At 43.5% G+C, this 27,950-nt stretch overlaps 1 protein-coding gene and 1 long non-coding RNA gene across 2 annotated transcripts in view; one reads left to right on the forward strand and one right to left on the reverse strand.

Annotated features, from left to right (window-relative positions):
- Positions 1-27,950, forward strand: part of LOC132535326 (zinc finger protein 431-like) — an 827,521-nt gene that overhangs the window by 158,170 nt on the left and 641,401 nt on the right. The gene's annotated exons all lie outside the window — the stretch shown is intronic.
- LOC132535329 (uncharacterized) lies at positions 1,592-16,624 on the reverse strand. Its single transcript, XR_009547125.1, has 4 exons — positions 16,555-16,624; positions 4,401-4,482; positions 1,726-1,754; positions 1,592-1,642 (listed from the first exon to the last, which is right to left on the reverse strand). It is a non-coding gene; the product is annotated as an uncharacterized LOC132535329 (long non-coding RNA).

Here is a 27,950-nt window from a genome sequence, read left to right on the forward strand (position 1 = left end):
TGGCAGCCATGATAGGCCGCTGCGGCCCTGCCCCATGGCCCTGCCATGTCTGCTGCCCTGCTTGCAGTGGCCGAGCAGCGTGGAGGGATCACACGTCCAGTGCCCTGTGCCACGCGGTGGAGAGCCAGCTCCTGTGGGCTGGCCTGCATGCTGGCATTGGGCTCCTGCGTGGTGGCATCGGGCTCCTGCGTGTTGGCATCAGGCTCCAGCGTGTTGGCATCGGGCTCCAGCGTGTTGGCATCGGGCTCCTGCGTGTTGGCGTCGGGCTCCTGTGTAGTGGCATCGGGCTCCTGCATGCTGGCGTCGGACTCTTGTGTGGTGGCATCGGGCTCCTGCGTGCTGGCATCGGCCTCCTGTGGGCTGCGGGGCTGCGGGGCTGCGGGCGCAGTGCGTGGGGTTGTCTGGGCGCAGCCGGCTGGCTGGCTGTTCCACCAGGTGGAAAAGGCAGCTCCGCGCCTCGCTTCTTGCCCGCTGGCTCTTCCCGACTCCTCTGGCTGTTTTGAGTGCGGCCGAGCGTGTGGAAACCACAGAGTGGTCCAGAGATAAATGTTCCAGAAACAGCAAAACAGTCTCGTGAAGAAAGAGCAGAGGCCTTTGGAGATCTCTTCACAAGCAGAAGAGAAGGCCATAGTACATAGGTAGCCAAATTGTCTTTACTTATCTGAGAGATGCGCAGGTCAGGTCCATGTGGGCGCCATTTGTTGTTAAAATTCGGAGGCTCCAGCTGGCCAGGCTAGCTTCATGGGTGGGTAACAGAGATGACCAGAGACGTACGGCTGGGCAGGGAAGCTGTATTTCTTTATTCAGGAACAACGATTTATAAACTAAGACAAACTAATCACCAAACAGAACTCTGCTGCCTCTTTCCCTGCGGCAGCGCCAAGCACTCTCGAACTCTGCAACTCTCCAACTCTCCAACTCTGGAACTCTGGCACTCTCTCGGGGTTCCTAGGGGCGGGGCCAAGCGGGCCCACAAAACTAGCAGGACTGATCCAATTTTCTTGGTGGAGGAGAACTAGAACAAGCCAGTGTAAAGCATACAACAATAAGGAGAACATTAATTACCGTGGCTTGGAAATACATATGCAACGCTATATATGTTCATACATATTTCAGTAAAACATAATTAACAACAGCAAATTGTTTCATAGCATTCAAGATTTTTTTCTAGAGAGCTGGAAGGCAGTGCACGGGGTTACGTGCACATAAGAACCAGAAAGACCTGTGAAAGTATCATGGTTTGAGTCCCCAGCTCCCCATTTGCATGGGGGTTGCTTCACAAGCAGTGAAGCAAGTATGCAGCTGTCTATCTCTACCCTTCTCTATCTCCCCTCTCCTCTCTCAATTTCTCTCTGTCCAATATAATGGAAGGGGAAAAAAGGCTCCTTGGAGCAGTGGCTTTGTAGAGCTGGCACCAAGACACAGGATAACCCTGGAGGCAAAAGAAGAGATTTTTCTGGAAAATAAAGTTAAGTAGGACAGTTAAGGTGACAAAAAACCAGAGGAAGGTAGTTTTTTTTCAAAATGGTTTCATTACTTCATCAAGAAATAAATGTGTTACTAACTGACCTGATTGTAGTTTTGGTATTTTCTTCATTCCTACTGCTTTGTTAGAAGCAGACTTTCCCATGTTATTGATGCCCTGGATGGGTTTGAAACAAAATGATTAATGAATATTATAAATTTCTTACAATCTCAAACACATATACTAACTAAGGTTATTACCTTCAAATCAGGACATTTTTGACGAAAACCTATGATTGAAATAAAACATAAAATCAATTAATTTTATGGCTACATGAAACACTTCACTGCATAAACAGCAAATAGGAAACTGAAACCCCCAGACTTTGAGTGAAAATGACTGCATTGTGACATCAAATATGATGCGCCTGGTAGGGCACACATGTTGCCAAGCACAAAGACCCATTATCCCATCCATGGCGGGGAGGAGCTTTACAGGCAGTGGACTGATGTTGCAGGTTTCTTGGTATCCCAGGAACTAACTTATGACAGACATCTTAGATCTATTCACCCTAGAGTCCATATTGTCATTCCCTCTACACCCGTTCTTTGGTTCCTGTTTGATTAAATACTTCATCCTGCTCACTATCTTACCACCTTTGAACCACCGAGTTACAGATGCTACTATGATCCCATACTGACCTCCCTAGGTATATGACCATGCCAGCTGATCCCAAAACGTGTCACCTGTCCAGAGCCCTCCCTGAATAGGAAAAGATAGATAGGGGCTGTGGTATGGATCAACCAGCCAACATCCATGGACAGCAAAGAAGCTGTTTACAGAAGCCAGAACACCTTTCTTGTATAGCCCCCAAATAATTTTAGTCCATATTTGCAGAGGAGGGATGTTAGGGGGAGATAACCAGAGGGCTCTGAACCCCAGTTCCAACCAGGACTCAAAATATTCATCAGCAAGAATCTCTGCGCTTATGCCATCACTGAAAGAGAATCTGGAAATATGAAAAAAAAAAAAACACAGGCACTATTTCTCTTCACTACTTCTTTTCTGGAGAAAAGAGGAAAAAGAACATACTAGTAGGTAGAGGTGGGACTCAGAAAGGAAGTGAAGGCAGGGCCATAGAAGTGAATAAAAAAAGTATGTGTGTGTTTGTGTGAAAAAAAATATATATGGGGAAGACTGTGTTAAATATAGTAAAAACATATCTGTGGGGAGGGATAGAGAATGGGGAAGCTATCAGGGAAGGGGACGGGATATGGAGTTTTCATGGTGACAATTGTGTGGAGTTGTACCCCTCCTATTCTATGGTTTTGTTAATGTCTCCTTTCTTAAATAAAAAAATATATATATATATGTGACCATTGGAGAACTACTATAATTTCCACTAGTGGGGGGAAGAGACACTGAAATTTGGTGGTGAGAATGCTATGGAATTATTATAATTATTATAATTTTATAAGTCAAAATTAAACTATTATAAGTTTATATAACTATTATAATTTTATAAGTCACTATTAAATTACTATATATATATATATATATATATATATATATATACACATACCTTTGATACTTAAATTCTCTATTCATCTCATTTTAGTGATGAATACAACCACAAAGTATATTTGATGCAGCTAAGGTTGATCCCAGATGGAAATATTCCCTATGGTTCTTGACTCCTCTGGAACAATTGTCTATACCTTTGTTTTAGTGTAATTATGTTGACATCATTAAAAATGATCAATTCAAATTGATGGGGTTTACAGTCAACAATATTACTATACTGTCCCCATATTTGGGAGCTACTTTTCCCATCTGTAGGGGGAAAATTTTACAAGTGATGAAGCAGTGCTGCAGGTCTCTCTCTCTCTGTGTGTCTCTCTATCCTTCCCTATCTCCCCTTCCTCTTGATTTCTGGTTGTCTCTATCAAATAAATAAATTTAATGAATTTTTTAAAAGATGTATGGTGTGAAGAAAGGGAACACCCTTATGACATGGAACTATTTCCCTTCAATCGTGCATTCCTATAAGCCATAATTAAAATCAATCACTAATAACAAAAGTTAAATATGTATGCATATATATATTTATATATATGCTATTTTTTGAAATTAACTGTCAAAAATTTCTGCCAGTTTTATTTATTCTCTTAATTCCCTTACTAGGGTATTAATAGTAAGAGTCAACCATAAAATAAAATACAATAGTTTGTACATGTGTTACATTTCTCAGTTTACCACACAAAATACAACAATTTTAGGGAGTCAGGCAGTAGCGCAGTGGGTTAAGTGAAAATGGCACTAGTGCAAGAACCAGCGGAAGGATGCTGGTTCGAGCCCCCAGGTCCCTGCCTGCAGAGGAGTCGCTTCACAGGTGGTGAAGCAGGTCTGCAGGTGTCTCTTTCTCTCCCCTTCTCTGTCTTCCCCTCCTCTCTCCCTTTTGCTCTGTCCCATTCAACAAGACATCAATAATAACTACAACATAAAACAAGGGCAACAAAAGGAAAAAAATAAATATTTAAAAAAAGTCAACACTTTTATTTTTTAATGAGAGGGAGGGAAGAAGAGGGAACAGAGTGAGAGTGCCAGAGCACCACTCTGGCTGCCACTTGTGAGCCATGCCAAACTTACGAGTGCAGCCTTGCAAATTCCATGGTCTTCTGCTGCACTACTCCCCATGTCACTTAAATGACCTCGATTTACTTACTTACCTATTTATTATTGGAAAGAGACAGATAAATTAAAGAGGAGATAGGAGAAGAGGCAGAGAGACACCTGCAGCCCTATTTTTGCCATAAATAAAGCTTTCCTCCAGTGGGGGAGAGGGCAGAGACATGAACACAATGTAATGTGTGCACTCTAAGTAGGAGCACCACAGCCTGGCTTAAATGACTTCTTCATAACATACAGCTCTTACCATCTCCATGTCCTTTTAAAGTACAATTTCTGCTGTGAGATGTACTTCCAGCTGAATTACCGACATTCTTATGTGGGATGTCCTGAAAATTGTTCAAGAATGTGTTAGAATTGACCAATTGCACTATGGTTGAGAAAACCCTACTTGCTGATGGGTGAGGGGTGCAGACACCTATCAAGGGAGATGGAAGAACCCTTTCTACATGTGACAACAAATGCCTTGTAAGCTATTTATCCCAATAAACTGTTAGGCACTTTCATATGGCTGGGCTTGGACCAGCCTCTGGCCCAATGTGTTCCCCACTATCTGCTTATAGGGCCTATAGCTAGTGGACTCCACTGCACATGCTTCACCATAACTTGTCCCACAGGGTACTTGGCCAGTGTGTGTTCCCAATCTGCTTATGCCCCTAGACTCTAGAAGGAACCGAAATCAGGGACTTCATCTACATCCACTTCTCCTTGCTGAGTATACAGAATTTGTTTGGGGGCCTGAGAAATAGGAAGTGACTCATGCTAAAAAAAAAAAAAAAAAAAACCTCTTAAGCACAAAAGAATCAAAGTCCACAGTTCAATCTTCAACATCACCATAAGACAGAGTTGAGCAGTGCTCTGATAAACAAACAAACAAAAAACATCTTTGATAAAATTTATATACATGGGAAAATGAAGAACAAGCATGGAAAAACAATATAATCTTAAAAGTTGCAGTAAGTAATGACAAAATCTTAATGTTTGCCTCCCACAAGTTTGTTTTAAGCCTTATTAGGAATAAGAACATTTACAGATTAACCATGTTAGTTGTGAAATGACTTAGTAATGTTACATTTTCTACAAATTATGAACAACTATGGTGCTGGTAGCCCCACTACTGTCTGCACAGTACGAAGAACTGTGACGACTTGTTTACTGTCCAGATGCTTCTCCCAAACCTGCACAGCATTGGCTCCTCCTTCCCTTTTACTTCTGGCACACTCAAGATTTTTATGGCTACATAATTGCACTCAAGTCCCACATACACCCTGAGCACAAACTTCCCAGTACTCTCCACCAATCTCCTTTTCTACAGGAAGCATGAATAGAGACATAGGAAGGATTGTGGACTTGTTTTCATTCTCCTTCAACTAGTGCCCTCCTACTGTAACCTGAAGTGTCTGCCTCAGATATGACTGATGATCAGTTACAGAAATTTATTTAAGCTCAGGATAATTCATATATCATCACAAGGGGCTCCAATCTTAATCAGTCACATGACTGCAGGCATGTGATACTCACAGCTTTCCACAAGTATACCAGAGTTAGATGTGCTCTGAAACTCAACCTTTCCCAAATCAGTATTGCACGTGCTCATTCTGTCAAATACTTTTCTTGACATTGCTGTCAATATATCTTTAATGTATGCATTCTGAAAGAAGGCTTAGTAACTTTTAGAAAGTTACTTACAGGGAGTCGGGTGGTAGCGCAGCGGTTAAGCACAGGTCACGCAAAGCACAAGGACCGGCATAAGGGTCTTGGTTCAAGCCCCCGGCTCCCCACCTGCAGGGGAGTTGCTTCACAAGCTGTGAAGCAGGTCTGTAGGTGTCTATCTTTCTCTCTCCCTGTCTCCCCCTCCTCTCTCCATTTCTCTCTGTCCTATCCAACAACGAAGGCATCAATAACAATAACAATAATGACTACAACAATAAAACAACAAGGGCAAAAACAAAGGGAAAATAAATAAATAAATATTTTTTTAAAAAGAAAGTTACTTACATAAGGAAAACACTATACCTCTCTGTGCTGACTTGGTATAACATATGTATATCCACCCCCTTGAATTCACAAAATGTTTTCACACATAAACCCAAATAGAACCTGAACTGGAATTGGCATATTGCACCAAAGTAAAAGACTCTGGGGTAGATGGGGGGAGAATACAGGTCCAAAAATGATGACAGAGGACATAGTGGGCATTGTATTGATATATGAAAACTGGGAGGGGTTCCCGGAAGATGGCGGACTGAGAAGCTTCTAGTGGCTTGAGCTCTGATCACATCTCCTGGAAACGGTAGGATTTTCTGCCTTTAGCAGGCCAGTCAATAAGAGGTCCTAGCAGTGACACCAAGGAGGTAACTATAAATTAATTTGGGTTAAGAATTAGAGTAGAGGTGGCACGGACTAGCGGGTCGGCTGCTCCAGACTTCCCAGGCTGCAGCAGGTAAGGCAGGTGCACCGGCACTGTCCTCGGCCCGGGAAGGCGGCTCCTCCGCTGGTTGCAGAGCACTGCTGGGCGGCCAGCAGAGGACCGGGAGGGAGCACTGTAGCTCGGGGGCTTTCTCTTGGGAGTCTCCGGGGACCACCGCGACCCTGAGGGTGGATACGAGGACATCCTTGAGTATAGCTCTCATTGGATCAAAAGGACTTGGAGCTAGTTTTCATCTTTGAGAAATCCTTTAAAAAAGCTTCAGGGGGGGTTCCCCGGAAGATGGCGGACTGAGAAGCTGCTAGTGGCTGAGCTCTGACCACATCTCCTGGAAATGGTAGGATTTTCTGCCTTTAGCAGGCCAGCCAATAAGGGGTCCAAGCGGCGACACCAAGGAGATGACTATAACTTAATTTGGGTTAAGAATTAGAGTAGGGAAAAAAGGGGGGGGACAAAAGGAAAAAAAACTTTTTTCTTCCTTTTAATTTTCAAGTATACCTCCTTCCTGCCCCCCCCATAACCAGTCCTTTTCTTTACCAAATTCCTGTCCCACCAGGGAGTATCATTAATTCTAAGTCTATACCCTTCTGAAAACTCTGGCCTTTTTTCTTTCTAAGTAGCCAACTCCCCCACCTCACCCTGCATACCTAATTAAATATATAAAAAATAAATACATTAAAAAAAACCCTTTCCTTTCACTGCCCTTTTATGACTGTTCTTTTTCTTATCTTTTACCTTTTTTTCGCTCTCTTTTTTTTCTTTTTCTCATTCTTGTAATCCCTTCTTCCTTAATCCTACAGCTTCCAAAGTCACAGCCCCCAGCCCCCAAACCAACAAACAGTGTGCTTTTTTGAATTCACAGATATACATTTGGGAATTTCCTTTCACTGCTCTTTAATTACAGCTCTTTTTCTTATCTTTTCCCTTTTCTCTCTCTTGTCTCTCTCTCTCTCTCTCTTTTTAAATATTGTCATACACTTCTTCCTTCTTCTTTGCCTTTCTGAATTTGTGAATTATTTTGGGGAAGAAATCTGACTCAGAGTGGACTTTCTATGTGTGTATCTCTGCTCTAGTTCCCTTTCCCCTCTTGCTACCCCGAGAATATACAGTGGATAGTAGATTTGCATAACTGTCTATTTTTGCTATCCTTTCTTTCTTTTCTCTTTCTTCACTGGGATTTGGTTACTATTTTTTCACGGACTGGAAAAATTGGCTAACTGGTAACGATCAAACTACCTCAATACTTGCTTCAGTTGCTACTGTAATGCCTGAGGTTGGTGAGTGCAATTGTCATAAAGGTATTTAGTACAGTGTTACTTGTACTCAAGACACAACTGAGGAACAACAGAGCATAAAAAAGAAACACATAAATCAAAAAACTGGGTAGATCAAAAACAAATAAAACTGCTATTCCAATGAATGAAGTCAAGAGCCCAGAAGAAACTACAAATCAGCCAGAAGTAACCATAGATAAGAAAAGTATGCAAGCAATAATAAACTTATTAATCAAAGAAATGAAAACAACATTGGAGGAAAGGAATGGCAGTATTAGGGAAACAACAGATGAGACCCCCAAGGAAAATACTGATTATCTTGAGGCAATTAGAGAACTGAAAGCTGAAATAGCTGTAATGAAGAAAGAAGCTGAGGCAAGGGAAAGCAGACTAACAGAAGCAGAAAACAGAATTAGTTAGACAAAGGATGAGTTAGAGAAAACGAAGAAAGAGGTGAAAGAGCTTAAAAAGAGATTGAGAGACACTGAAAACAACAACAGAGACATATGGGATGATCTCAAAAGAAGTAACATTCGTATAATTGGCCTGCCAGAGGAAGAAAGAGAGGAAGGGGAAGCAAACATTCTAGAGGAAATAATAGAAGAAAACTTCCCAGACCTGAATAACAGAAAGGACATCAAGATTCAAGAGGCCCAGAGAGTACCAAACAGAATCAACCCAGACCTGAAGACACCAAGACACATCATAGTCACAATGAGAAGAAGTAAGGATAAAGAAAGTATCCTAAAGGCTGCAAGAGAGAAACAAAAAGTCACATACAAGGGAAAACCCATAAGATTATCTGCAGACTTCTCCACTCAAACTCTAAAAGCCAGAAGGGAATGGTAAGATATCTATCGAGCCCTGAATGAAAAAGGGTTTCAACCAAGGATAATATATCCTGCTAGACTTTCATTCAAACTAGATGGAGGGATCAAAACCTTCTTAGATAAACAACAGCTAAAGGAGGCAACCATCACCAAGCCGGCCCTGAAAGAGGTTCTAAAAGACCTCTTATAAACAAGAACATCACTATAATACTTGCAATATATCAGAGCAAACAAAATTTTTTTTTTGAACAATGGCACAACAATAAATTAAACCCATAATATCAATAAACGTCAATGGCTTAAACTCACCCATCAAAAGGCACAGGGTGGGGGGATGGATCAGAAAACATATCCCAACCATATGCTGCTTGCAAGAATCCCATCTGTCACAACAAGATAAACACAGACTTAAAGTGAAAGGATGGAAAAATATCATACAGGCTAACAGACCACAAAAAAGGGCAGGAACAGCCATTCTCATCTCAGACACGATAGATTTAAAATTAAATAAAGTAATAAAAGATAGGCAAGGACATTACATAATGATTAGAGAATCAATCAGCCAAGAAGACTTAACAATTATTAACATCTATGCACCCAATGAGGGACCATCTAAATACATTAAGCACCTACTGAAAGAATTTCAAAAATACATCAATAGTAATACAATAATAGTGGGAGACTTCAATACCCCACTCTAACACTTCTTCTTCTTCTAGCGTTTGCCCAACTCTCACACTTAGACAGATAAACAAAGCAGAGAACCAATAAAGATACAAGAGAATTGAATGAAGAGATTGACAGACTAGACCTCTTGGACATTTTCGACTCCTCCACCCCAAAAAACTGGAATACACCTTCTTTTCAAATCCAAATAACACATACTCAAGGACAGACCACATGTTAGGCCACAAAGACAGCATCAATAAATTCAAGAGCATTGAAATCATCCCAAGTATCTTCTCAGATCACAGTGGAGTAAAACTAACATTTAACAACAAACAGAAAATTATGAAAAGTCACAGAATTTGGAAACTAAACAACATATTCCTTAAGAACCACTGCGTCAGAGACTTACTCAAGCAGGAAATTCAAAAGTTCCTGGAAACTAATGAAAATGAAGACGCAACCTATCAAAATATTTGGGACACAGCTAAAGCAGTACTGAGAGGGAAACATATAGCCATACAATCACATATTAAACAACAAGAAAAAGCTCAAATGAAAGACCTTACTGCACACCTCAAGGACTTAGAGGAAGTGGAACAAAGGAACCCTAAAGCAACCAGAAGGACAGAAATCACTAAAGTTAGAGCAGAAATAAACAACATCGAAAATAAAAGAACCATACAAAAGATCAATGAAGCCAAATGTTGGTTCTTTGAAAGATTAAACAAAATTGACAAACCCCTAGCCAGACTCACCAAACAAAAAAGAGAGAAGACTCAAATTAATAGAATTGTAAACGATGGAGAAGATATCACAACTGACACCACAGAAATCCAGAGAATCCTGCAAAACTTCTATAAACAACTATATGCCACCAAGCTAGAGAATCTGGAAGAAATGAATTCCTAGAAGCATATACCCTTCCAAAACTGAACCAAGATGAACTAAAAAATCTAAATGCACCAATCACAGACAACGAAATTGAAACCGTTATTAAGAATCTCCCCAACAACAAAAGTCATGGACCAGATGGCTTCACAAACGAATTCTACAAAACTTTCAGGAAACAGTTAATACCCATACTTCTTAAGCTATTCCATAAGATTGAAGAAACAGGAATACTCCCTTCCACCTTCTATGAAGCCAACATCACCCTGATACCAAAAGCTGATAGGGACAGAACAAAAAAGGAAAACTACAGACCAATATCTCTGATGAACATAGATGCCAAAATATTAAACAAGATCTTGGCCAACTGGATAGAGCAACATATCAAAAGATTGTTCATCACGACCAAGTGGGATTCATCCCAGGAATGCAAGGCTGGTTCAACATCCGTAAGTCAATCAATGTCATTCACCACATCAATAAAAGCAAAGCCAAAAACCACATGATTATCTCAATAAATGCAGAGAAAGCCTTTGACAAGATCCAACACTCATTCATGCTCAAAACTCTACAAAAAATGGGAATAGATGGGAAATTCCTCAAGATAGTGGAGTCTATATATAGCAAACCTACAGCCAACATCATACTCAATGGACAGAAGCTGAAAGCATTCCCCCTCAGATCGGGGACTAGACAGGGTTGTCCACTGTCACCGTTACTCTTCAACATAGTATTGGAAGTTCTTGCCATAGCAATCAGACAAGAGAAAGAAATCAAAGGAATACAGATTGGAAGGGAAGAAGTCAAGCTCTCACTATATGCAGATGATATGATAGTATACATAAAAAGACCTAAAGAATTCAGCAGAAAATTACTGGAAGTTATTACGCAATATAGGAAGGTATAAGGCTACAAATTCAATGTACAAAAATCAGTGTCATTTCTTTATGGAAACACTAAATCTGAAGAAGAAGACATCCAGAAATCACTCCCATTTACTTTTTCGGCAAATCAATCAAATACCTACGAATCAAGTTGACCAAAGAAATGAAAGACTTGTATGCTGAAAACTATGAGTCGCTACTCAAGGAGATAGAAACTGATACCAAGAAATGGAAAGATATCCCATGCTCATGGATTGGAAGAATAAATATCATCAAAATGTATATTCTCCCCAGAGCCATATACAAATTTAATGCAATACCCATCAAAGTTCCACCAAGCTTCTTTAAGAGAATAGAACAAACACTACAATCATTTATCTGGAACCTGAAAACACCTAGAATTGCCAAGACCATCTTGAGGAAAAGAAACAGAAATGGAGGCATCACACTCCCAGACCTTAAACTATATTATAAAGCCATCATCATCAAAACAGCATGGTAGTAGAAAAAATAGGCACACAGACCAGTGGAACAGAATTGAAAGCCCAGAAATAAATCCCCACACCTATGGACATCTAATCTTTGATAAGGGGGCCCAAAGGATTAAATGGAAAAAGAAGGCTCTCTTCAATAAATGGTGCTGGGAAAACTGGGTTGTAACATGCAGAAGAATGAAATTGAACCACTTTATCTCACCAGAAACCAAAATCAACTCCAAATGGATCAAAGACTTGGATGTCATACCAGAAACAATCAAATACTTAGAGGAAAACTTTGGTAAAACAGTTTCCCACCTACACTTCAAGGACATCTTTGATGAATCAAACCCAATTGCAAGGAAGACTAAAGCAGAAACAAACCAATGGGACTAGATCAAATTGAAAAGCTTCTGCACATCCAAAGAAACTATGAAACAAACAGAGAGACCCCTCACAGAATGGGAGAAGATCTTCACATGCCATACATCAGACAAGAAACTAATCAGCAAAATATATAAAGAGCTCAGCAAACTTAGCACCAAAAAACAAATGACCCCATCCAAAAATGGGCAGAGCATATGAACAAAACATTCATTACAGAGGAGATCCAAAAGGCTAACAAACATATGAAAAACTGCTCTGGGTCACTGATTGTCAGAGAAATGCAAATTAAGACAACACTAAGATACCACCTCACTCCTGTGAGAATGGCATACATCAAAAAGGACAGAAGCAACAAATGCTGGAGAGGATGTGGAGACAGAGGAACCCTTTTACATTGATGGTGGGAATGTAAATTGGTACAGCCTCTGTGGAGAGCAGTCTGGAAAACTCTCAGAAGGCTAGACATGGACCTTCCATATGATCCCGTAATTCCTCTCCTGGGGTTATACCTAAAGGACTCCATAACACCCAACCAAAAAGAGGTGTGTACTCCTATGTTCATAGCAGCACAATTCATAATAGCTAAAACCTGGAAGCAACCCAGGTGCCCAACAACAGATGAGTGGCTGAGAAAGCTGTGGTATATATACACAATGGAATACTATGCAGCTATCAAGAACAATGAACCCACCTTCTATGACCCATCTTGGACAGAGCTAGAACTAATTATGTTAAGTGAGCTAAGTCAGAAAGATAAAGATGAGTATGGGATGATCCCACTCATCAACAGAAGTTAACTAAGAAGATCTGAAAGGGAAACTAAAAGCAGGACCCGACCAAACTGTAAGTAGGGCACCAAAGTAAAAACCCTGTGGTGAGAGGTAGACATGCAGCTTCCTGGGCCAGTGGGGTGTGGGAGTGGGTGGGAGGGATGGGTCACAGTCTTTTGGTGGTGGGAACTGTGTTTATGTACACTCCTAGTAAAATGTAGACATATAAATCAGTAGTTAATTAATATGAGAGGGGGAAAATCAATTGTATGTCTCAAAGTTTTTCAAAACACAAAATGAATCTTTTTAATATTCAGGCTATGTATTTGATATGCAGACTCTCTCAAAAGCCTAGACCAAGTAAATCAGAAGCATCCAATAGCACAGCTATATACAAGATACTGGGTACTGTACAGCAAACCATAACAAAAGGAATTTTCAAAGTTAACCCAATTAACAAATAATGTGATAACATTAACTATTGATTGTCTTTTTGAACCCTAAGACAGCAGGAACCTCACATATCCACTATAGAGCCCCTACTTCCCCCAGTCCTGGAACCCTTGGGTAGGGCCCACTTTCCCGTATGCCTCTCCCAATCCATACCAAATAATATTGCATCCGCCGATCACAAGCTGACCAACGCAATGATTGCCACCTCAACATGCTTCACCTCAGACTGTGTCCAGAGACTTCATGTGTGGAATGACAACCCTTCAGCTTCATTACTCGGGTGAGACTTTTCCTTTTATAGTACACTCTAATTTCATCTCAGGTGGTTCACTTTCTAACAAAGTCCCATAACCTAGATATACACCAGTTTCTGTGAGAGAGAGCTTATGTTCACACGTATCCATACACTACTGCAAAATATATACCTGAAAGCAGAAGTACACTAGAGTTTGCAATGAGTACCCCCCTAACACTTCCTCTCCACTATTCCAAGCTTTGGGTCCATGATTGCTCAACAATTTGTTTGGCTTCATATGTTAACTCTCTTTTCAATCACCAGGTTCCAGATGCCACCAGGATGCTGGCCAGGCTTCCCTTGATTGAAGACTCCACCAATGTGTCCTGAAGCTCAGCTTCCCAGAGACACACCCTACTAGGGAAAGAGAGAGGCAGACTGGGAGTATGGACCAACCAGTCAATGCCCATGTTCAGCGGGGAAGCAATTACAGAAGCCAGACCTTCTACCTTCTGCAACCCTCAATGACCCTGGGTCCATACTCCCAGAGAGACAGAGAATGGGAAAGCTATCAGGGGAGGGGATGGGTTATGGAGATTGGGTGGTGGGAATTGTGTGGAGTTGTACCCCTCCTACCCTATGGTTTTGTTAATTAATCCTTTCTTAAATAAAAAAAGAAAACTGGCAAATTTTATGCATGTATTTACTGCTGAATGTAAAACATTATTTTCCCAATGAAGAAATTTTAAAAAAGAAAAAAATATGTTTTCACATGTGTTACACATCTGAACATTACAGACATCAAAGAGTCACCAGCATCCTTTAAGAACAAGGTCACTGACATTCAAACTGATCAAACACAGTTTGTCATGATTTAGAACATGTTCTCATGTCACCTACGCTGCTCGGTGATAGCCCCTGGGACAGGTATATCTTTTGACACTTGTCACCTTAGAATAGGTCATAATTCATCAATTTACACTCTTGTAGCCACAAGGTGTTTGAGAGGTACTTTGAAACATTCTAAAAGTACTCTACTTATCAAAATGTTATTTTTGTTTGTTTATTTATTTCTGTTCCCTTTTATTCTTTTATTGCCCTTGTTGATTTTATTATTGAGGTTATTACTGTTTTTGTCATTATTAGATAGGGCAGAGAGAAACGGAGAGAGGAGGTGAAGACAGAGAGGGGGAGAGAAAGATAGGACACCTGCAAAACTACTTCACTGCCTGTGAAGCGACTCCCCTGCAGGTGGGTAGCTGGAGATTAAACAGGAATCTTTTAGCCTGTCCTTGAGCTTTGCACCACATGTGCTTAACCTGCTGAGCTAATGCCTGATTCCCTCAAAATGTTGTTTTCACTCTTCGAAGTTCAGAAAAAAAAACAATTGTGCTAATACATTTCATATATTACTGCCCCTAATCCATTCCGTCACCTGAAATATGCCCTACAGGGCTCTCAAAAATTCAAATGTGATACTACTTTCAAGATCAGCCACTATGTATTCAAATTGCAGTTCACATTCAAAAAAGTATTTAAATAGTTCTAATGTGATAGGAAAGAGACTGGGAGGGATAGTGAGAAAGAAAAGAAAGAAGGGAGGAAGAGGGGAGCGGGAGGGAGGAAGGGAGAGGGAGAAGGATAATACATCTTCTTGTATGTGTGGTACACAATACACAGCTCTGGTATTCGACCAGTTGAGGAATATTACCTGAGCAGATAAATTCCAACTTCAAAAATACAACAATAGACACACTTCTTTTTTATTGGGAGGTTCACCACATCAATTTATATCACAGAATATTTCATTCTATGCTAAGAAGACTTTAAATTATGCTGCAGCTAATAAAAGTCTGACTGGAGAAATAAAATTGATTCCTCATCCCTACTAAGCCATAGTTTATTCCAGTGAGTCTACACTGGCTTCATTAAATTGTGTCTACTACCATTGTATCTACACAGAATAGTCTATATGTTAGTACCCAAAGCAAGGTAATTAATAATCGGGCACATGCAGAGTGAAACTAAAGTCAAAGCATCTCTAAATGTGAGAAACACCGCATTGTGTAACCCTCTGGTGCTGTGGTACATTATGTGTGGGTCTCTCTCATTATGTGTGGGTCTCTCTCTCTCTCTGCTATTTTCTCCAGGGTGTCCTATCTGTATGAAACAAAAAAGTAATTTAAAGGTAATGGAATGGAAGACACAAGATTCCTAGAATCTGCAAAGTTTCAAATAGGCAAGTAATATCTCATGAAACCTAATGTTTTATTAACTTATAAATGAAGAGAATTAAAAAATGTTTAATTTATTTTAATAATACAAGGCCATTGGGTAGGGCACAAGAGTTTTGCCTTGCATGGGACCTAGGTTCCTGTCCTGATCCTAGCTGTGAGTACCACAGCATTATGTAAAGGTCTGTCTCCATGGTATGTTTCTTTTTGTTCTGTAACATTCTCTCTCTGCTACTATCTTTAGGCTTCCCTATCTGAAAGAAACAAAAGTGCTTGGAAAACAATGTCATAGAAGACACGATTCCTGGAATCTGCAAAGTTTCAAATAAGCAATAATTATATCATGAAACTAACTTACATGCACATCTCAAAAATTAAATGAATTCAAAACATTTAGCTTCATTTGTAATTCTCCACTAACAAAATATTTAATGGGCATACTACCTATAATTTTGAAATTTTCTAGTGAAAGGAAAATTGATGACAAAAGATGTTCTTTTTTTTCTTTTTTATCTTGCCTCCAGGATTACTGCTGGAGCATGGTGCCTGCACTACAAATCCACTACACCTGGAGGCCATATTTCCCATTTTGTTGCCATTGTTGTTGTCTTCTTGTTTCCATTGCTGTTGTTGAATAGGACATAGATAAATTGAGAGAAGAGGGGAAGAAAGAGAAGGGGAGAAAAAAAACCTGCAGACCTGCTTCACTGCCCATGAAGTGACCCCCCTGCTGGTGGGGATCCTTACAGCAGTCCTTGCCCTTTGATCAATGTGATATTATTCTGCTGCACTACTGCCTGGCCCCTAGATGTCCTGTTTTTTAATCTGTATTTTTACAAATAAATCTAAAGTAATTATGTTAAAAGACAATACCTCAGAGTCCCAAGGAGAATCCCAGGGTGAATCTTCCTCTTCTTTACTTTTACAGGATGTCATCACATCTAAAACTGTAGTCACAGACACTTTAATGAGGGGATATATGACTATGAATTTCAAATACATATAGAACAGTAGCACCACTTATAAATATTTCAATAAGACGTAACTGACAAAAAATATATCAACTAAGGTTAACTTTTTCTTGGAAAATATTAATTTTGTTAGCTGGGGTAATTACAAAAATAAATATAATTGTCTTTTAAGTCACCTTTTTACATTTTGGATAGAACTTAAAAGAATCAAGTTAATGTGATAAACTAAAAACAAGAAATGCAAATAAAATATTATCTCATCTACAGTTTTGAAAATACAAAGAAAAATAACGGCAAGGGAAAAAAGAATGTAGAGCTTGGACTGGATTTGGTGGACTGCCTCCAAGCAAAGGATTCTGGGAAGGAGAAGAGAGGACTAGATGGGCACTGAGGGCCTACTTCCTAGTAGCTAAAAAGGTCCAGAGTCGGGGTGAGAATATTCTGCAGAGGTAACAAACTGCACCTATGTGTCAACAACTGCACTATAAATCACTAACCCCACAATATTAATAAGTAGCATAATTCTACAGCAAAGTTTGGGTTACATTATCATGAAACATGGAAATGATCCCAGGTCAATAAAAAGCCATCTCTTACTGGTATTATAAAAGAGCAGGTATGTAAATATGATGGGGGTGGGTAAGATGAAAATCCAGTTTATTTTGTTTCATTCCACTGAGGATTCAGTGGTTTACAGTGTGGTTATTGAAAAATGGGTACAATCTCTCATCTCCCCATGTTAAGTGTCTGCAGAACACTCTCAGTCCCAACTTGTGGTTTTGGTGACCATCATGCTCCAGAAGCCCCCACGTGTGTCTCTACTACTTCCCTTCCCTTCTTTCCCCAGAGTCTTTTTCTGTGGTGCAATGGATCAAAGCCAGTCCAACTTTCATTCTGTTTCCCACTCTCTACTTGTTTCTTCAGTTCTAAGTATAAGTGAGATCACCAGGTATTAACTGATAATGTATACAACATTATCAACTTTTATTGTTCTTTTTTCACTATGCAATTAGTAAGTGAAATTCTTTGGCTATAAAATATATCTTACTCAGGCTGCAATTAACATTCTGTCACATCACTCCTTTATAAAAACTAAAATTTCTCTCCAACTCATCCACTTATTATATCCCTTCCTCTTTCATCTGTATCTCCAGTTAAATGATCAGTATGATTCAGTGGGATGTTCTCACAAATATTCTCCTAAAATTAATGTCAATAATGAGTAGCATAAATATATCTGAATATGTTCTAAGACAATACCTGAAGTATGTACTAGCAATGCAATTCAGCTTGAAAACAAGAATTTGGAAAACCAAAATAATTAAATAGGAAACAAAACAGGTGGCCTCCTGATGTGTGTATCTTTGTGTCAATCTGTCTTCACTTGACCCTGGATTCTGTAACTGAACTTAGACATCATGAATAAATGCTTTCATAGATAGGAGGCAGATCCTGGGACAGGACCCATGACTTCCCACCCAAGACCTAGGCTCAAGTCCTGGCTTCACATGTGAGTGCACTCAGGGACTCTACAGTGCTGTGTTTTATCTCCACCTGTGTGAGACTCTCCCTCTCTCAGATATTCTCACTCTGTCTCCCTAGATGAAAAAAAAACAATTAGCCAGGAGTAGTGAAATAGTCCATGCGTGCATTCCAGACTCTGCATATAAATCAATAATTGAATAAAGTCCCCATCTGCAGAGAAAAAGCTTCAGAATTGCTATAGCAGGGAAGCAGGTGACACTTTTGCCTCTCTCCCTCTCTATATTGACCTCCCCTCCCAATGTCTCTGTGTCTATCCAATAAATAAGTAGCATCAAAAATAATGCCTAAAATCTAGCTTACATACATATCTCAAACAATAGATTCAGGAAGGCCAAATATAACTTCTCACTGAATTAAAAGGACACTTAACAAATTTGATTATAAACAACTTCTTCAATGAGTACACCAATTAGACATTTAAATGTCCTCATAAAAATTAAATTCTGTAAAACAGCTTACTCCACTACAAATTTCTGACCAAATTAGAATGGCATTTAATGGGGCTGGGTGGTGGCAGGCCTGGCTGAGTGCACAGGTCACAATGCACAAGGACCTGTGTTCACGCCCCAGGCCCACCTGCAGGGGGAAAGCTTCATGAGTGGTGAAGCGAGTCTGCAGGTGTCTGCCTCTCTTCCTCTCTATCTCTACCTTCCCACTGACATCTGGCTGTCTCTGTGAAATAAATAAAGATAATAATTTTGTAAAAGAATCATTACAAATGTCACTTGACAAATATTTTAGGCAGATTATTTAGTGACTATGCACACTAGCAATTTTTTAAAAATCTACCTATGGCATAAAATATTGTTAAAAGATACATGGCCTGATGAGAAGCATGTCAAATTGACTGTAATTAATTATTTGATAAAGTTTCCTTTTGTAATTGTTGTTCTCTCTTCCTCTCTCTCTCGCTTAACAGGAAATTGGCCGGTGGTGGTGTGAGTGGGATGCAAGTTCAGGCCACACCTTGGATACCCCTGAGCCCGGCAGAGGCCCGTCAGGACAGCTGCAAGGAAGGGCTCCATGATCTGCGGGCCAGAGCAAGTCTCCTCTTAGACCAAGCCTGGAGCCTGTGCCCCAGAGCAGACCCTCAAGCCTCTAAGGAGGCGTCACATTCAGGGTCAGGACAGAGAGTCACAGGAGCCCCAAGGCCGTGCCTAGAGTGCAGCACAGCCTCTCCTGCAGACAGGCCGGCCACATGCTTCTTCTCGTGGTCACTGGCCAGCTGGCTGAGTACCCAGACTGAAGATTCTAGCAAGGGGGCCAGGTACACCGGGTTAAGCACTTTCATTACGATGCGCAAGGACCCGAGTTCAAGCCCTTGCTCCCCACCTGCAGAGAGGACACTGCACAAGCGGTGGAGGAGGGATAAAGGTGTGTCTCTGTCTCTCTCTATCTCCCCTCTCAATCTCTCTGTTGTTAAAATTCGTAGGCTCTTGCTGGCGGGGCTAGCTTCACGGGCGGGTAACAGAGACGCGGAGACAATGTCTGGGCAGGGAAGCTGTATTTCTTTATTCAGGAACAACGATTCATTAACTAAACCAAACTAATCACCAAACAGAATTCTGCTGTCTCTTTGCGGCGGCGCAAGCACTCTCTCTTATTCTGGAACTCAGGAACCTTGCAACTCTGCAACTCTTCAACTCTCCAACTGTGTAACTCTCTAACTCTTTCTCTGGAACTTGGGAACCCTCTCTCGGGGTTCCTTGGGGTGGGGCCAAGTGGGCCCGCGAAATTAGCAGGACTGATCCAATTCTCTTGGCGGGGGAGAACTAGAACCCAATATAAAGCATACAACAATTCCCCCTTTTCTTTTTAACTAAATTACTACAGTATCAAGGGTGTGGGGTGAACAGAAACCTATATCGTACAGGCATTTAAAAAAAAAAGAAACTGGCACAAACATGGAGAAACATGTAAGCAAGTAACAAGAACCAGTGTGTTGCCAAGGGAAGGCCTGAGGGGGCCATATCTGCCTCTGTGGGTTAAACTTTATCAGCTTAAAAAAACATCTCTTGCCTCTGGGGGGCGTACTTTCTTCAACGGGCATTTTCATGGGGGCGGGGAATGGCCTAGAGTCCCAAAGGCAGCTGGCTGCAATTTACTTACTATGAAACAAAACTTGTCATTAGCATATTTCTAATAGAGAAGGAATTTGAGACTTTTACATAGCAACAACGTCTTTTTAACCTTTTGTTACACCCATTCAAGATGGAGTCAGGAAAGGAAACCTCAGGCATGAGAATAATTAGCATAGCCATTGTGCGATCTACCATTTCTAATAGAGAAGGTAATAGAGAGTTTTACATATCAACAAGTCTATTTAACCTTTTGTTAGAACCAACTTAGTTAAAATATATTGATTGTTAACTAATTTTTACCTCAGACTTTAAATGTAAGTTAATTTTTATCTTTATGAGAATTACGTTGAAAACCTTTTTCATTTGACTAGTAAGAATTTAGCCTTAAAGTTACTGTTTACCAAACTTTAAACATACACATAAACATGGTCATTAATACACTAGGAGAGAAACCTTTGTTACGAAGACATGTCATTTTAAACACGAATTTAAATCTGTACTGTCTTAGTTGTTGGGGGGGGGATCACCATCTGGAGGTGGCTTCCCACGCAGCTTCACTTCTAGGAATTGCAGGTTGCGATCTCTGCACAAATCTCTGCGTACTCCAGCTTGTCTGCCTTCAGACCGGACCAGCAGCTGGAGATCTCGTGTGCCCAGTTTCGGCAGGGAGCCCAGGGTTCCGGGAGGTCCGGGATAGTTCCAGAATTCATAGAAAGAGGGCAGGCAGGCCAGTTTTGTAGAAGGCATGGGCCTAGGTGCCCAGGGGTGGTGGCCATGATAGGCCGCCGCGGCCCTGCCCCATAGCCCTGACATGTCTGCTGCCCTGTTCACAGTGGCCGAGCAGCGTGGAGGGATCACGCGTCCAGTGCCCTGCGCCACGCGATGGAGAGCTGGCTCCTGTGGGCTGGCATCGGGCTCCTGCGTGGTGGAATCGGGCTCCAGCATGTTGGCATCGGGCTCCAGTGTGCTGGCATCGGGCTCCTGCGTGCTGGCACTGGGCTCTTGTGTGCTGGCATCGGGCTCCTGCGTGGTGGCATCGGGCTCCTGCGTGCTGGCGTCAGCCTCCTGCGGGCTGTGGGGCTGCGGGGCTGCTGGCGCGGTGCGCGGGGTTGTCTGGGCGCAGCCGGCTGGCTGGCTGTTTAACCAGGTGGAAACAGCAGCTCCGATGTTCCAAAAACAGCAAAACAGTCTCGTGAAGAAACAGCAGAGGCCTTTGGAGATCTCTTCACAAGCAGAAGAGAAGGCCATAGTGCATAGGTAGCCAAATTGTCTTTACTTATCTGAGAGATGTGCAGGTCAGGTCCACGTGGGCGCCATTTGTTGTTAAAATTCGTAGGCTCTTGCTGGCGGGGCTAGCTTCACGGGCGGGTAACAGAGACACGGAGACAACGGCTGGGCAGGGAAGCTGTATTTCTTTATTCAGGAACAACGATTCATTAACTAAACCAAACTAATCACCAAACAGAACTCTGCTGTCTCTTTGCGGCGGCGCAAGCACTCTCTCTTATTCTGGAACTCAGGAACCTTGCAACTCTGCAACTCTTCAACTCTCCAACTGTGTAACTCTCTAACTCTCTCTCTGGAACTCGGGAACCCTCTCTCGGGGTTCCTTGGGGTGGGGCCAAGTGGGCCCACGAAATTAGCAGGACTGATCCAATTCTCTTGGCGGGGGAGAACTAGAACCCAATATAAAGCATACAACACTCTGTCCTGTAGAATAAAATGGGGGAAAAGATGGGGAAAATGGACGATGGGAGGGGTGGATTTGTAGTGCCGGCACTGAGCACCAGCGACAACCTGGTGGCCATAAAAAAGGGGGTGCTGGGTGGTGGTGCACCTGGTTGAGTGCACATGTTACAGTGCACAAGGACCCAGGTTCGAGCCCCCAGTGCCCGCCTGCAGGGGAATGCTCTGCAAGTGGTGAAGCAGTGTTGCAGGTGTCTCTCTGTCTCTCCCTCTCTATCATACCCTTCCCTCTTGATTTCTGGCTGTCTCTATCCAGTAAAATAAAGGTAATAAAAATTGAAAAAAAAGATTAAATGTTAATGTATCCTTTCTTAAATAAAAGAAAAAAAAAAGTTAAATAGTAAAAAAAAAAAAATCCAGCCCCCAAGCGTCACTCAGCTCTGAAGGCTGATTCGCACCAGGAACCTGCATGGCTTCACAGCAACACGCTGGGCCTGGGTGGTGGCGTGGGGCCGAGGGTCATGCGCGGTTGGCAGACCTACCTCCCTGGGTCTTTCACTTGTGTGGTCGACATGTAGAGCACCAAGCAGTTGTTACTGCAGAATACAATGTCCTTCTCGACTCGGCTGGAGTGCTCTCAGGATTCCTGAAAAGGGAGAGGCATGTGGCCACCTCTGCACGCCCCGCCCAGACCCAGGGAGGATCAGGGGAGACCCTCGGCCCTTCTCTGGTCAGAGCGATACACATCGTGTGTCCCTCCCCATCTTGGGGGAGTGGCAGCAGCATGTACATGTGGGGCCTGAGCCAGTGACAGCACATTTCCGAGCGCTTTTCAGTTCAGGCCAACGCACTCCCTGAGCATGTCCCCAGGGCTCCCCGAGGCCTCTTCCTCTCAGGGATCTCGGCACCGGGCAGGCGGGGGTCCAGACAGGTAGGGGTGGTACCTTGCTGGCAAAGGCCAGGTCTCTGAAGGACTTGACTTCCACACTCCACTCCCGAGAATCACCACCTTGCAGTGGCAGCACCACTGCAGCCTGAGCGCAGGGCCTTCTGGGAGGCCGGGAGCCCGGTCCTTGTATCCAGGGAGACCTGGAGGCGAGACCCTTCTCAGGGGGTCACGGGAGCGAGAGGCCAGGTCAGACAACCCAAACACAGCCCCCTGAGCCCAGCCACTGGATGTCAAAGCCCATCTCGAGGCCAGGGTCGCCTGTCCCCCACCGGCCTGGAGGGTGTGCCAAGAGCAGGGATGAAGAGACAGATGGCGGAGAGTATGCTGAGAGACCCCAGTGCGAGTCTGGGAGTTGGAAAGGGCTGGGGGTGGGTGCTGGGCCCCATGGAGGAGGGAGCAGACAGACAGGAAGGGCCCAGCCCACAGTGGCAGGGGTGGGGGCAGGGCGGGAAGCCCCAACTCAAGCTGGGCAACATGCCGGATCAGAGCAGCACAGGGGGGCAGTCACCCCGGCAGATTGGCCCCCCACGCGTGTTGCTCTGTAAAGGCCGTGCGTGTGCACGCGTGCACAGGGAGCATTCAGAGCAGGGCCGGACGCCTCGTGGAGGCGAGGTGGTGGGCAGAGAGCAGGGAAGAGTGGCTCACCATTGCCCACTGGAGGGAAGAGCAGGGTTGACTGCTTCATCTGGTGAGAGCTGGCTAGCCGTGCAGGTGTGCAGATCCTGGTGGAGGCTCGCAGAGAAACACATGCTGTCAGTACTCCGTGCCGGCGTTTCCTCTGTTGCCACTGACCAAGCCCATGGAGGGAACGTCTGGAACCCTACTAACCTCGTAGCTGCTGGGGACACATACGTGGAGGAGGTTGGAAAATGCAGCCACAATGCTGCTGATGTTCTGGGCCAGGAAACAGGCGCCTTAGCCGCCAGGAAGCCGGAGTGCACCGCAGTGCCCCAGCCAGTGGCCACGTGGCGCCCAGCCCCACAGTGCCCGGACAGAACTGCATGCAAGTGAGTCACTTACAAATAAGCAATTTATATAAATAGCGCTCTGTATGGCTTCCTGCTCACACAGCTCCACCCTCTCTACGTCACATCCTATTTCCACCCTACTTGGCGAGTATATATATATAAGGACAGGATTGTGATTACAGCACACTTACTAATCACTGGAATAAATAAAGCATTAATGTAGTAAATAAACCACCAATTGTCTGGGTATTGCTCCTGTGGCCTTTCACAGACCCAACCATTGGTGTTCATGTGTCCACAGATCGCACTCAGATTTCCAGAAGAGGGCATGCATGAGTGAGTGTCCCAGGCGAAGTCGCTCTGCGTGCAGGAACCAGAAGCTCCCCAGGCCCTTGCTCTGGAGAGACAAAAAGAAGATGGGCGCCTCCACTGGCTGAGTCAGGAGCTTCCAGGGGAGATCGCAGCCCCGCCCCTCACCTGAGCACCTGACTCCTGCTGACAAAGGCAATTGGAAACACCTGTTACCACTTGGGTCCTGAGGAGATACTCATGAATCCCTCCAGGAGCCAGCAGGCTGGATGACCTCCTGACCCTGGGTTATTGGCCCAGAGCTGTGCTCCGAGTTGGGCGGGCCTTCTGGCCATAGGTGAGAATATTGCCTAGACACAAGAAAGAACTTCACGTTTCAAAATGATTTGAAACTCCATGAGGCACTTGGAAAAGACATTGCACAGCCATCCAAACACCCGCTTTCTGAACCCTGGGAGCTTCAGCTTTGCATGAAAATCTTCACATTGGTGTGGTCATCAGTGCCATAGATGCTTTACATTCGACCCAGTATACAGTGTGTGTGCCAGTGGGATATAGCTTCACTTCTCTTGACCTGGGCTCTCATGGGATAAGGACAAGGGCGCTGTGCAGGAAGGAGAGGAGGGCTGCATTTAGGCTGAGTGTCAGCCTCAGGGCCTTGGAGAAGGGGAGTCAAGCACAGAGGGCCTGGACAACTGCAGCTGGGGATGGACATATGACTGGAACCTGCAGCAGAAAGGCTGTCTCCTCAATTCCCCTCTGAACTACTCGATATACATGAGACTGAATAATCCAAAAGGCAAACAAAGGAAAATGTCAACACCAGAAAGGCTGAGATCACCATGCAGGCACTGACTTCCAGTAAGGGTCCAGTAAAGAAGGCACGTAGAGACAGTGAGAGACACAGAAAGACAGAGACAGAAATAGATGAAAACTCTGGCCCTGTGTTGATCAGTGCTCAGCACTGAAGACATACCCTCCATGCCCATGCATACTTCTTACGAGTGGCATTGTTATTTTATGTTTCTGAGGAAGGGGAACACTTAAAACATCTAGGTCTTAGCCACTCTGAGAAGCAACACTTGGGATGAAGGCCACTCTCCTAAACTGCCCTCACCTGTCCAAACTGGAAGTGGTCTTAGTGATGCTCTAGCCAAGGGATGCAGGCTAGTGGATTTCATCTTCCTGGTCCAGACTCAGCCTGTCCTGTGTGCAGGTAGCTGTACTATGTCTATCTCTTCTTTTATATGCATTTTTTCTGACTGACTCGGTGGGAAAAAGGGCAAGAGATAAGGAGATGTTTTGTCAGGGGTAGTATGTTTTAAGAGAGTTTTGAATAGCGATAAGAGGAATAAGAATGGTTCCGTTAGATGTCTCTTATGACTGTGTTTCAAAAGGGCCAGGTCCATCCCCATGACCAACATAATCCAGAGCTGTGCAGTCCTCCAGCTAAAATAATTGTTCAGACATCTACATGTTGCATATAAATCTAGAACACTGATGTAATCCTTTTCTACAATTTATTCGATATCACGCTCAAAAAGTCGATTGTTAAAACCTGGAGAGAAACTGCACATCATGAAAGGAATTGTCAAAAGGAGTAAAAATCATAAGCTATATGCAGCTCCTACAGGACCGAGCAAAAAGGGATCGGGAAGGAACTCATCCAAAAACGTATCTACATGGCCATGCACAACACCAAGTTTCCTGGCCTGGCAACACAAGGCAGGTGCTAGTTCCCAGTGCAAGCCTCGGGGCAAGGACCTCTGGCTCTCAGTGTCTTTACATCTAAAAAGAACTGAAGTGAGCAAGAGCCAAGGAGAGCTACAATGATGGTAATATTCAGCTGTAATCCATAATGTGCCAACTTTTATGCACCATATCACCTGTGCCACAGTGACTCTGTTGTTCTGTCTCTCCCTCTCACACACGCACATACAAATGTGTGCATGTGTGTGTGCGTGCGCGCGCACACACACACACACAGAGGCACAAACAGAGATATGCACAAGCTCAGTGGACAGCCTCTGCAAGGCCAGGCCGGGCCCGGCCCAGCTCTGAGGGCCCTAAGGGCCCTGGGCTGAACTCTGCTTTGCACTTCCTGGAAGCACACCCACCCTTTAAAGAATCTCCCCAACAACAAAAGTCCTGGACCAGACGGCTTCACAAACGAATTCTACAAAACATTCAGGAAACAGTTAGTACCCATACTTCTTAAGCTTTTCCATAAGATTGAAGAAACAGGAATACTCCCTTCCACCTTCTATGAAGCCAACATCACCCTGATACCAGAAGCTGATAGGGACAGAACAAAAACGGAAAACTACAGACCAATATCTTTGATGAACATAGATGCCAAAATATTAAACAAGATCTTGGCCAACAGATACAGCAGCATATCGTCACCCGACCTGTGCTGGATTAGCACAGTCAACGGCCAAGCCTTTCCCGCTACGAGACAAGTTCTCAAGATCTTCCCGCATAGTCATCACTGCCCAGCTATCATCCACATTGGTCTCCAGCTCCCACTGATTCTGTGCTCGGAGAAACTAATATGGAAATTTCGGAAAGCAAACTGGTGTCTGTTCAGTGATCTTACCAACAAATCTATTCCTGCAATTCCAATTAACTCTATCCCCTCTGAAGATTCCTACAGGCGCTTCCGCCAAGCCATCTTCAAAGCGGCTTCCCAAGCCATTCCTCGTGGGAGACGTGCTAACTATACGCCTTGTCTTGATGCTGAATGCGAGCAACTACTAAAGCAGTACGATGAGTCGGGCGACCCAGATGTGGCTGACCATCTCATTGCCTCCCTGGATGCAGCACGCCAAGCCCACTGGCAACAACTCACTGAAAGTCTGAACTTCACCCACTCAAGTAGGAAGGCCTGGAAGCTTCTTCAGACAGGGTGCCGGTAGCCAACCCCCTCCTGTCTCCCATCCTCCCGTATCTCCAAACTCAGTGGCCAGTCACCTAACTCAAGTTGGACGTGCTAAGTTTGACCCAGTCTGGAAAAGAGAAATTTCCCATGAGTGGTCATCCCACTTGCGGTTATATTGTCCATCTTCAAAACTCTCTCCCTTTACACTGTCTGAACTGGAAGACGCTTTGAAGAGGGCTAAACCAGGTACAGCTGCTGGCTATGATAACATCACCCCAGAACTCATTCTTAACCTGGGCCCCGCGGCAAAGAAGTGGCTCGCTTCATTCCTGTCCCACATCTTGGAATCTGAGTCTATGCCCAAAGTTTGGCGTCGTGCGAAGATTACAGCGGTTTTGAAACCAAAGAAAGACCCAACACTGGCTGCCAGCTATAGACCAATTTCTCTCCTCTCTGTGTGTTACAAACTCCTTGAGAGGCTGCTTCTATCACGTATTTCTCATCTTACAGAGAAATTCCTATCACCCGCCCAGGCTGGTTTCTGCCCATTAAGATCTACCTGCGAACAAGCCCTGGCCCTCTCAACTTACATTGAAAATGGATTCCAGAAGAATTTAAAGACGGGTGCTGTCTTTGTTGATCTCACAGCAGCCTATGACATGGTCTGGCACCGTGGTCTCCTAGTCAAGATCTCAAGATGCCTGCCTCCATGGGTGGCCAACACTATATCGTTTCTTCTCCAAAACAGAAGATTCCGGGTACATCTGGGTGACAAGTCTAGCAGATGGAGACTTGTCTCAAGTGGCCTCCCCCAGGGCTCTGTTCTGGCTCCTACGCTATTTAATATTTACATCAATGACCTCCCAGAAACTTCTTCAA

Source organism: Erinaceus europaeus, chromosome 21 (assembly GCF_950295315.1).
Source record: "Erinaceus europaeus chromosome 21, mEriEur2.1, whole genome shotgun sequence".
Classification (NCBI taxonomy): Eukaryota; Metazoa; Chordata; class Mammalia; order Eulipotyphla; family Erinaceidae; genus Erinaceus; species Erinaceus europaeus.